A 12,681-nucleotide genomic window follows, 5' to 3' on the forward strand; every position below is an offset into this window, starting at 1 on the left:
ACCCATGAGGGCGGAGGCAGCGAATCGTACTGAGGGAGGCAAAATGTTGGCTTTGAGGAGTTGATAGAACCATCAGTACGCAATTGAGACCCATGAGGGCGGAGGCAGTGCGAATCGTACATGCGAGCAAAATGTTAGCTTTGGGGAGTTGATAGTAACCATCAGTACGCAATTGAGACCCATGAGGGGAGGCAGTGCGAATCCGTACATGAGGGAGCGCAAATGTTCTTTGAGGAGTTGATATAACATCAGTACGCCATGAGAACCATGAGGGCGGAGAGTGCGAATCTGTACATGGGAGCGCAAAATGTTAGCGGGGATGATAGTAAACATCAGTACGCAATTGAGACCATAGAGGGCGGGAAGGAAGAACCTGTACCTGCAGGAGCATTTTGAGAGACTGAAGGTGATCGGCGGACATTTTTTTTGTAAAAATACACGCTCACATCCAACATAAGCCAGACAGACAAATATAAATTTTGATTGTGCAAAGCTTCAGTTGTCGACCAGTGTGACTAAGTAGGACGGAGGGGATAACAAGTATCCCAAAATAAACTATTTTTTCATGCGATGTGAAATGGGATTTCAGGGGAACAGTAAGATACTTCCAAATGAAACTGGGACCAATATGTGCTAATATACGCAATTGAGACCCATGAGGGCGGAGGCAGTGCGAATCCGACATGAGGGAGCGCAAATGTTGGCTTTGAGGAGTTGATAGTAACCATCAGTACGCAATTGAGACCCATGAGGGCGGAGGCAGTGAATCCACATGCGGGAGCGCAAAATGTTAGCTTTGGGGAGTTGAGTAACCATCAGTACGCAATTGAGACCCATGAGGGCGGAGGCAGTGCGAACTCATCGAGGGAGCGCAAATGTTGGCTTTGAGGAGTTGGTAACCATCAGTACGCAATTGAGACCCATGAGGCGGAGGCAGTGCGAATCTGTGCAGTGGAGCGCAAATGTTGCTTGGGGAGTTGATAGTAACCATCAGTACGAATTGAGACCCATGAGGGCGGAGGCAATGCGAATCCGCATAGGGAGCGCAAAATGTTAGCTTTGGGGAGTTGATAGTAACCATCAGTACGCAATTGAGACCCATGAGGGCGGAGGCAGTGCGAATCCGCAGAGGGAGCGCAAAATGTTGGGTTTGAGGAGTTGATAGTAACCATCAGTACGCAATTGAGACCCATGAGGGCGGAGGCAGTGAATCTGTACATGCGGAGCGCAAAATGTTAGCTTTGGGGAGTTGATAGTAACCATCAGTACGCAATTGAGACCCATGAGGGCGGAGGCAGCGAATCCGTACATGAGGGAGCGCAAATGTTGGCTTTGAGGAGTTGATAGTAACCATCAGTACTTGAGACCCATGAGGCGGAGGCAGTGCGAATCTGTACATGCGGGAGCGCAAAATGTTAGCTTTGGGAGTTGATAGTAACCATCAGACGCAATTGAGACCCATGAGGGCGGAAGCAGTGCAATCCGGATGGAGCATTTTGAGATAGAAGGTGATCGGCCGCACGGCACATTATTTTTGTACACAATACACGCTCACATCCACACATATAGCCTAGACAGACAAATATAAATTTTGGATTGTGCAAAGCTTTAGTTGTCGACCGTGACTAAGTAGGACGGGAGGGCTGTATAACCCAAGTATCCCAAAATAAACTATTTTTTCATGCGATGTGAAATGGATTTCGGGAACAGTAAGATACTTCCTATGAAACTGGGACCAATATGGTGCTAATATACGCAATTGAGACCCATGAGGGCGGAGGCAGTGCGAATCCGTACATGAGGAGCAAAATGTTGGCTTTGGAGAGTTGATAGTAACCATCAGTACGCAATTGAGACCCATGAGGGCGGAGGCATGCGAACTGCACGTGGGAGCGCAAAATGTTAGCTTTGGGGAGTTGATAGAACCATCAGTACGAAATTGAGACCCCGAGGGCGGAGGCAGCGAATCGTACATGAGGGAGCGCAAAATGTTGGCTTTGAGGAGTTGATAGAACCATCAGTACGCAATTGAGACCCATGAGGGCGGAGGCAGCGAATCTGTGCTACGGAGCGCAAAATGTTAGCTTTGGGGAGTTGATAGTAACCATCAGTACGCAATTGAGACCCATGAGGGCGGAGGCAATGCGAATCCGTACATGAGGGAGCGCAAAATGTTAGCTTTGGGGAGTTGATAGTAACATCAGTACGCATGAGACCCATGAGGGCGGAGGCAGGTGAAATCACATGAGGGAGCAAATGTTTTTGAGGAGTTGAGTAAAACTATGTACGCAATTGAGAACCATGAAGGAGGCAGTGAATCAGCCACGTGGGAGCGCAAAATGTTAGCTTGGGAGTTGATAGTAACCATCAGTACGCAATTGAGACCCATGAGGGCGGAGGCAGTGCGAATCCGTACATGAGGGAGCGCAAAAGGCTTGGAGGAGTTGTAGTAACCATCAGTACGCATGAGACCCATGAGGGCGGAGGCAGTGAATCTGTACATGGGAGCGCAAATGTTAGTTGGGAGTTGATAGTAACCATCAGTACGCAATTGAGACCCATGAGGCGAGGCAGGCAGAACTGTACATGAGGGAGCGCAAAAGGCTTGAGGAGTTGATAGTAAACATCAGTACGCAATTGAGACCCTAGAGGCGGAGGCAGTGAATCTGTACATGGAGCGCAAAATGTTAGCTTTGGGAGTTGATAGTAACCATCAGTACGCAATTGAGACCCATGAGGGCAGCGTGCGAATCTCACTGCAGGAGCATTTTGAGAGACTGTAAAGGTGATCGGCCGCACGTTCATTTTTGTACACAAATACACGCTACATCCACACATATAGCCTAGACAGACAAATATAAATTTTGGATTTGTGCAAAGCTTCTTATTGTCGACCAAGGTGACTAAGGACGGAGGGCTGTATAACCCAAGTATCCCAAAATAAACTATTTTTTCATGCGATGTGAAAATGGGATTTCAGGGAACAGTAAGATACTTCCAATATGAAACTGGGACCAATATGGGTGCTAATATACGCAATTGAGACCCATGAGGGCGGAGGCAGTGGAACCTGTACATGAGGGAGCGCAAAATGTTGGCTTTGAGGAGTTGATAGTAACCATCAGTACGCAATTGAGACCCATGAGGGCGGAGGTGAACTCACATGCGGGAGCGCAAAATGTTAGCTTTGGGAGTTGATAGTAACCATCAGTACGCAATTGAGACCCATGAGGGCGGAGGCAGTGCGAACTGCACATGAGGGAGCGCAAATGTTGGCTTTGAGGAGTTGATAGTAACCATCAGTACGCAATTGAGACCCATGAGGGCGGAGGCAGGAATCTGTACATGCGGGAGCGCAAAATGTTAGCTTTGGGGAGTTGATAGTAACCATCAGTACGCAATTGAGACCATGAGGCGGAGGCAATGCGAATCCGTACATGAGGGAGCGCAAAATGTTAGCTTTGAGTTGATAGTAACCATCAGTACGCAATTGAGACCATGAGGGCGGAGGCAGTGCGAATCCGTACATGAGGGAGCGCAAAATGTTGGCTTTGAGGAGTTGATAGTAACCATCAGTACGCAATTGAGACCCATGAGGGCGGAGGCAGTGCGAATCAGCTGGGAGCGCAAAATGTTAGCTTTGGGGAGTTGATAGTAACCATCAGTACGCAATTGAGACCCATGAGGGCGGAGGCAGTGCGAATCCGTACATGAGGGAGCGCAAAATGTTGGCTTTGAGGAGTTGATAGTAACCATCAGTACGCAATTGAGACCATGAGGGCGGAGGCAGTGCGAATCTGTACATGCGGGAGCGCAAATGTTAGCTTTGGGGAGTTGATAGTAACCATCAGTACGCAATTGAGACCCATGAGGGCGGAGGCAATGCGAATCCGTACATGAGGGAGCGCAAATGTTAGCTTTGGGAGTTGATAGTAACCATCAGTACGCAATTGAGACCCATGAGGGCGGAGGCAGTGCGAATCTGTACATGCGGGAGCGCAAAATGTTAGCTTTGGGGAGTTGATAGTAACCATCAGTACGCAATTGAGACCCATGAGGGCGGAGGCAATGCGAATCGCGAGGGAGCGCAAAATGTTAGCTTGGGGAGTTGATAGTAACCATCAGTACGCATTTGAGACCCATGAGGGCGGAGGCAGTCGAACTGTACATGAGGGAGCGCAAAATGTTGGCTTTGAGGAGTTGAGTAACCATCAGTACGCAATTGAGACCCATGAGGCGGGAGGCAGTGAATCTGTACATGCGGAGCGCAAAATGTTAGCTTTGGGAGTTGATAGAACCATCAGTACGCAATTGAGACCATGAGGGCGGAAGCAGTGCGAATCCGTACTGCAGGAGCATTTGAGAGATAGAAGGTGATCGGCCGCACGGCACATTATTTTTGTACACATACAGCTCACATCCACACATATAGCCTAGACAGACAAATATAAATTTTTGATTTGTGCAAAGCTTCAGTTGTCGACCAAGGTGACTAATAGGACGGAGGGCTGAGCAGCAGTAAAATAGCCTGCTTCACTGGCAGCCGCAGCACATTCCACTGCCGACAGATCGCCTTGGATCCGTAGGTAGGCACCACACAATAGACTCACACTACTGAACAAAACCGTGATGAGAACAGCAAAGTCTGGCTTTGTCAACATCGGCAAGGTATGACGCATGCAGAAATTTGTCGACGAAGCCATAGATTCGGTGTTCATCCAGGAGTGATGGACGATGAGCCCCTCGCTATTTACCTTAAAGAAAGGGAAGAGAGAAACAAATACCCACCTGTTGTTACTATGCACCTTGAGTGAAAATTATTTTCTCTTTGTTAACTGAACGCGCACAATAAAACTTGATTCGCTCTAGATCGGTCGCGTGTTCTTTTTAGCCAGCGAAGCTCCGTATATTGTCTGTTTTGCTCCAGTTCCGCGCACCGCGGATTCGCATCCCAGGAACTCAATTCTATACTTTCGCCTCCATTTTGTCATGAATATGTATCTGAGTTAGATAGATAGGCTTTCCATATCATTGTAAATCGTTCAACTTCACGAAGTAATACACTCAAATCATTAATTAGAACGTTAAGCAGCTGATCAAAATTTTGCAATTGAGAAGCAATTGGACCACGGCTGCCTAGCGGGTGTTGCTGAACGTCATCAGGCTGGGCAGTTAACGCACTCGTTTGGGTTGAAACTAGAGCCTGATTCGACAGAATCACCCGTAATGCTCCCAACAATGTTGTCACTGCATTGCGGAGATCGTCATTTCGTTCTGAATTCGCGTCTTCTTTCGTACTGTTTCGTAGTAGCTCTTCTCAAACTCGGCACGGTAGTTGAATAGGCACACAATCGGTTTTCCTCAATATACATACAATTGGAAATAAAATTTGAATTAAGATTTGATTCTATTCCGAATGCGGCCGAGTGAGAATCAGTTGTCATGTCGTTTTACCGATTTATATGATATGGAAGCAATTTTCTGCGCCTCGATATAGCCTATTTGTAGAAAACAAGCAGCACTTGAAGTCAATCTCTTCAAGCGTAATCCACTAATGCGTCATATTTCTCTCATTTATCTTTTCCCCGTTTTCTGTTCACATCCTACAGCAAATAGCACCCACTGATTGCTTTTATGCTGTCGGTTCAGCAAGTAGATATCTGCTTCGAACCGGCAGCGCTTTCCAAGCGCAGTGACGAACACATCCAACTACGAAGATAAGCGAAACCCGATTGAGTAGTCGCTTTACGAGCAGAGCCGGTACTTCACTCCCAAGTGCTGTTGGGCAAAAGCTTCACGTTCTTGTCGGATTCGAGCACTTTTTATTCATCTAATTTTCCCATTGATTAACTGTTCATCATTTCTAAATAATTGCTCCAACGGAGTTAACAAGTTTGCAACCAGTATCCGACCGTAAGGATTATCACGGTCCACTTGGCTCATAAATTGAATTATTCACCGTAGAAAAAAGAACGTTTACTACCGCTCTTCAGATGCATACTTTGGTTGGCCACACCTGAGCACCATCCATCGTGGGTCTCGTCTGTTGTTATAGAAGTAGGCTCCATTCTTCGATTAATTAACGCCGGTGGTTTGCAATTAATTTCCAACCAAGTCAGCAGTTCGAGAAGGAACGCAGCTGCAATTGAAAACCCATTACGAGTACTTAGGGAGGCTGTTCCTGTTGGCTGACGAGTTCCGCTATCGGTTGGTGTTCTTGAAGCTAAAAGGATTTAACAACTTTTATCGTATTGATGGAAGAGAATTGGAGTTGTTGATGCGTAAGCTGTTTTGTACGCGACTGAAATAATGTGGCCGCAATGCGGAGAACGTTTGAATCGTGATTAGGGTGGTCCCTAACATACCTTTTCGACTTCTTTTCGTCTATTTTGGCTACACCCTACTTTTCACGATGACTTCATCCATCAGAATGCGTAAGCTTTTCCAGTGATGTTCTTTTAATCCCCACGCAACGGAAAACAGATGCAGTGACTCAAAAACAAAGGAATCAATATGTGTGCGTGTAAAAGGCACTCCGCACAGAACCTGAGCGGAGAGTTATTAAAAAGCCACAAATCCCTTCTTCTTGCAATTACTTTTGAGCCTACGCACAAATACGCCCCGCAGCTTCCTTCGGCTTCACCACCCACTGCCGCTCGGCGAAAAGAATGATTCGAGGTCGTTGCACTTTTCGATGCACTTTCTCTTCCCGATGCATAAACCGAGTATAAAGAGATCTCATCAAGCCAAATGGGGAAGTTCAAGGAGGAGTCCCTCTTCAAGCCCTGCTCGCTCATTCTGCAATACGACACGAACTCATTTGTCTTGAAGATTAAAAAAAATATAATTCCCCATACGTGGCAGAACAGCCATCAGAAGTCTCATGGGGGGATGTGCAATTCGCCATTCGAGGTAGTTTGAGGGAATTTGCACATTCGTACCAGCAGCCGAGGGTAATGCGAATGGCAAAACCGGGTTTCCTCGAACCACACTCGAACCTTTGTGTGCGAAGGGGTTACTCTTCACTGCGCTTCTCTCGGTTACTGGGTGAGTGGGACAAAATGGGAAATCGACGATGCCTTGCCTTGCATATTAAATGAGCTGTGTTTCATTATCCAGGTTCTATGTTCGAACATAGCTTTGTTTGGGTTTGTGGTTGGGGGAGAAGATATGTCATTAGAAAACTAGTATCCGGGGTAGGTGTAAACGCATGGTGTCGTATTGATCGTAGATTGTTTCAACATTACCACGTGGAGCAGTACATATTCATTTTAACAAAAGTGAACTAAATAATATGAAAAGTTTGGAAAAAGGCCTGTATTATGTCCCATGTCCGTGTTAGACCTGTGCGCCGGTCATATCATCGGCGGCGGCGGCGTGGTGGTCACTTTTGCCCCGGCGGCGGCGGCGTCACGGCGGCGCGCCGTTAACTTTTATCGGCTCCAGGGCTCTACATTACGGGTGGGAAGATGTGTAGTTGTGTTGGTAATCCGAGCTCGGTGAATTTTGTACTCACCCAGTGAACTTTTCGGTTTTCTTATGGCAAAATGTTCACGATTCGGTTTCCTTATGGCAACTAACCAAAACAAAGAAAAACTTACCGTCGAAATTGAAGTATTGCACAAGATTTTTCTCATGCAGTACTAAGATTCCGTCGTATTTATGCTGACAACACATCCCTTCATTGAAAATTTTCAACATTTTGCTCAAATTGGTTACTTAAAAAAAGTAAACAACAGCTGATTCGATTTCTTTATGGCAAATTTTTGACGATTTTTTTCCGTTGCAACGGCAAAACACTCACCAACACTCGCAAAACTCGGCCGTTTGGGACACCCGATATATACCACCCTGACCCTGATCGGCGCGGCGTGAACCGGCGTGGATGAAAAAATCAGTGACTGGAAAAATCCATTTTAATGCGGGATTTTGGATTCATGCGGTTTTGATTCACACGGTTGGAATCGCCCGTATACAAATCGACTTCATTGGATTAAAATTGCAATATTCTACGTTTGCCGATCATCAAGCTGCACATTCAAAATAGTGAATTTCCGGCGACACTAATCAATACCTGATTTCAAAATATTATTTATGTTAAAATGTTATGATCAACATAAATAGGTAAAAATAAATACTAGCTGAGTAAGACTGGGGATGACCAACCAAATTTAATATATATTTTTTTAATATATTGAAAAGTTCTTGATGTAGTCCCTGAAGGAATCTCTGGAGGCAACAAAATTGTTTTTAGGAAATTTCTACAGACATTTCTTGAGAAAGTTCATAAGGAATTCCTTCGTAAAATTCTATGAGAATTCCTACAGAAATTTGTATAGGTATTCTTTCTAAAAACCATTCACGTTCTCGTTGGGATATTGCTTTCGTAGAGCTAATCCTGCAGGAATTCATTCGGAAATTTATTTAACAATGATCTAATTTCCGATGGAATTCCTAAAAGAGTATTCCAAAGGATTTCCCGAAGTAATGTCGGAAAAAGTTTAAGAAGGCAATCGGTCAACATTTTTGTTGTCCGGAGGAAAACCGGATTTAATTTCCTATTCCAGGTTTCTCGTTCTTGGGCCGCCAGTGGACAGTCTCCCTGCACACCGGCTGCACGAGCACCTTCCTCGATTGCACACAGCCACCGAGTGCGGGGTCTACCCCGGAGCCAATGTCCTCTTCCAGGCTCTCGGAAGGGTTTTTGCTGGTCTCTCTTCCAGCATACACAGTACATGTTCAGCCCACTGTAATCTGCCATATTTTATCAGCTTGCCTTTGTCTGCAGTTTTATAAATTTGGTACAATCGTGATTCATTCGTTCGTCTGCCCCATTCACTATTTTTTGCTCAAACACTCCTAAAATTCGATAGTCTGCATCTTTTTGCCAATGTCATTTGGCCGAATATACCATTTTGCCGAACATACCATTAGGCCGAAAGTCATTTGGCCGAAAGGGTCGTTTGGCTGGAAGGGTCATTTGGCCGAAAGGGTCGCTTGGCCGAAAGGGTCATTTGGTCGAAAAGGTTGTTTGGCCGAAAGGGTCGTTTAGCCGAAAAGGTCATTTGGCCAAACGGGTCTATAGGCTGAAAGGGTCATTTGGCCGAAAGGGTCATTTGGCCGAAAAGGTCGTTTGGCCAAAGGAGTAATTTGGCTGAATAGGACATTTGGCCGAATAGGACATTTGGCCGAATAAGACATTTGGCCTAATAGTATAACCCGCCAACCCGTCACGTTCCCCGGTTATATGGATGGCTTAAGCGCCACTCCGTGAAGGAGACCACCCACCAGTTTAAGGTTTGCCCGGCCTGAGACTATCCAGAGGATAGGGTCAATGTTTCCCGAAATCGGGGAGGAAGTGACTGGTTGTGTCAAAACCGTCGTACTTAGCGTGAGCGTATCGACGCCGCAAGACTCTAAATCACGTACGTGCAACTACCAGAACCGCTCCAAAGACAATTAACCGTTCACAATAAGTTTTCATCACTGGCCCAGCTCTCCACAATCAAACGAATAAATCACGCTTTAGAATGAAAAGTTATCACGACTACAAATTGAAATTGATGATTCGTCCGCGAAAAGACATGGGAACCCCTCTCAGATGACTAACTGTTTGTCTACATTTACGGGAATCTACTTCATCAAGTTCGAGACGAATAGCAGTATGCTGTACGCTATAATTTCTACATTCACACACATCAAGTATAACACGAAGCTTTAATACAGTCAAACAAAGAGCTTTATTACATCTCGTTTATTCCTTTGCCTAGGCCTTTCTTCTTCCCCTTTTAACATATTGCTACACTATCGCATACTATCTAATCCCCATCAACCTACAGTGTATCGTGCGTGTTGTTTGTGCGTTACCCGTTCATTCACTCGCTGATCATGTACCAATCATTTAACGGAGGCAATTAAGTACTTGAAATTTATTGCCTCATGCGCATGGACGTTCACAGTACAAAATGCATGCAAATACTCACTACCTAGGGTTTACGTGGATGGTTGGATGGTGATGAGTCGGCGGCTGAGCACACAGAGCTGCTTACGCACTACTCCGGCCCGATGTCGACGGCTTTACGTGTCGATCGTTGATGACTCTCTCACCTGGCGCGTGGTCTTACGCTTGAACGCGGCACATGCGTCCGTTCGTCGAACAATAGTTCTCGCTGCTGTCGGTTGGACGCTGATGGGTTGGATGAGCCTGCCTGTCTAGGGCGCGTAAAAGGAACGTGACGCGGCCCTCTTCCGGCCACGTGTGCCCCGGGATTACCTCGACGCCGACGAGTGGGGTCAAAAGCGGTCTCTAATGGGATGGTGGTGTAACGGCAAATGGCTTCGCTGCCTCGCACCTAATTAAAAGAAACGCACACGCACTTTTGGTTGGGGACCTAACTAGGTTGCAATTATATCGCACTTTTACCTTTTCTAAACTAGTAACACGCACTGCCGCAACTTAGATCGAACAAATTACTGATTGACGATCAACTAGGGGAACAAAGGGGGAAAGTTAACACATCATACAAAAGCTACCATGTCACAAACTAACATTTTAAATTACACCACGACGCGAAACAAATACGGACCACTTTTGCCTCTTCCACTGATCGAATCGAAGTGATCGATTAGAGTTGGAAATTGCCTCAGATTAACTGCGAATCTGTAAAATAATCCCCGGTTGCCGTGATATTACCCGAAGATAATATCACGAACGCTAATTCTCGCAATTGGACATAAAAGATTTAGCGGGCATCGCGACATCTCTTTCTGACGGCTTTCAAACATCCAGTCAAATTCTCTCCGATCTTGGAAGTAGAGTCCAAAGTCGAATAAGGAAGGTCAATGTATTTTGAATGGCGCATTTGCGGGTCGTTGTCCCTCTATTCAAGCTAATTTGCATAGCGAAATGACGCGCGGTTGGCTTGGGTCTCATGTTTAGCGTGTGTAACTGGTAATGGGAACTCACTTGATTAGCTTGTATGCCAGATGCAACCATTTCGAAGGCGTGAGGTGTGCGATTGTGTGGAGACTAACTTTAGGGATCTTATTAAGCAAAACGAACATTCATGCAATAGTTTCTAACTTATGAAATTCTATTATCGATTTTCCATGGGATTAAATTAAATAAGAAAACGTACTTGTTACATCATTCCCCACTAAAAATTACGAAAATTTGATTGGCATTGAAATGGAGATGACAATGACCAATCAAATTTTCGTAAATAAACAAACCATCTTAGAACAAAAGTTTTCGATTTTCGGGGTCATATATGTTCATTGCTAACTGAAGCTAGCTCCATCTCTATTTACAGTACAGGATCCATCACAGAACCTGTCTGCTACTGACCATCAGCGACACTTGTCTCCGGTCTCCAGCGAAAATCTACACACTCTTCTACTTTGACGATTGCTAATGAATGAAATTTTTTTTTGGAAAGGGGTGGCCAAAAGTTGCTCGATATTTGGGAAACAGACATTATACTGACAACTATTATTCAAACGACCAGACACTTGTTGATAACCTCATTCATACACATTTAATTAACAAAATCACAACACATACCCGGCTTAAACTCCAGAGTAGTCGACAGTACTCTGAGCAAGCACACACTAATAACAGAAAATCATCTTCATACACCAGGACTAAGCCGATTTATCGAAGACGCTATCTACAAAAGTTTCCATCTACATGGACAATACCGACAAGTTCGTTGGTTTACTCAAGCCCAGCGCGTAGCGAGCAACGCGAGCAACTGACTCCCTTGTCACAAACAACTGTATCACGTTTCAGTTCGCTGCCACGGAAGTATATCCGCGATATTCGCTGACTGAAAACGTGACACGCAAAGTCTTCTTAAAAGAACTTTCTAACGCCAGGTCAATCTGACTGCGAAAGCTCTCCAAGAAAAATACATAATCACACAAATACCATCCAATCATTCATACCTTGCATACAATCTTTCAATACAGAATCCAGCTCATGCTAGAATCTGACATTCGCATCTTTACCTGTCTACCAAACACTCTATGTCATCAACGGGACTGTCAAAATCTACAACAACAAAACCGAACTGTGGATCGCGCACACGAGTTACGCGATACGGTGCAAAATGTGGAGAAAATGGCAAATGTCGTGCGAAATGGAGAGAAGCTCGCCGTTATTACCTGGAAATCTATGAGGAGAGTAAACACAAAGTTGTTCCAATCCATTGGATGTAAGTTGGTATTTTTGTTTTGATTTCTTTGCAGGTGTGTATGCGATGAGTATCGGAAGGGTCCAACAACTGCAAGAAGGGTAATTTGACCTTGAAACAAGCTGGGGACTACCACGAACAGGAGTATGATGAATGGAATTACGAATTATGATCTATTGAACGCAGACTACCCTATCAACTACGAAGGAAGTGGAAAACGGGACATGATGATTTTTGACAAACGACGATTGAGGGAAGGATATTCTTATTGGAAGATGGATGGATTCTTATTGGGATTTGAATGTGAAGGAAATGATGTAAACAACGAGAAAGCGACTGACGATTTTAATGCGACGAACATGACTGCAATGAACAAACTAACGTAATAATCATTCCACGGCAACAATCAGACTTAGCTAGAAAAACGACCTTTACTAATAAATAATTAATATTTTAGGATATTTACAAAACTATTTACAAATCTACA

At 45.0% G+C, this 12,681-nt stretch overlaps 1 long non-coding RNA gene across 1 annotated transcript; it reads right to left on the bottom strand.

Annotated features, from left to right (window-relative positions):
- Positions 1 to 9,412: 9,412 nt before the first annotated feature.
- LOC134214800 (uncharacterized) lies at positions 9,413 to 11,160 on the bottom strand. Its single transcript, XR_009979919.1, has 3 exons — positions 10,550 to 11,160; positions 10,424 to 10,488; positions 9,413 to 10,352 (listed from the first exon to the last, which is right to left on the bottom strand). It is a non-coding gene; the product is annotated as an uncharacterized LOC134214800 (long non-coding RNA).
- Positions 11,161 to 12,681: the final 1,521 nt, after the last annotated feature.

This window comes from Armigeres subalbatus, chromosome 1, assembly GCF_024139115.2.
Source record: "Armigeres subalbatus isolate Guangzhou_Male chromosome 1, GZ_Asu_2, whole genome shotgun sequence".
NCBI classification, from domain to species: Eukaryota; Metazoa; Arthropoda; class Insecta; order Diptera; family Culicidae; genus Armigeres; species Armigeres subalbatus.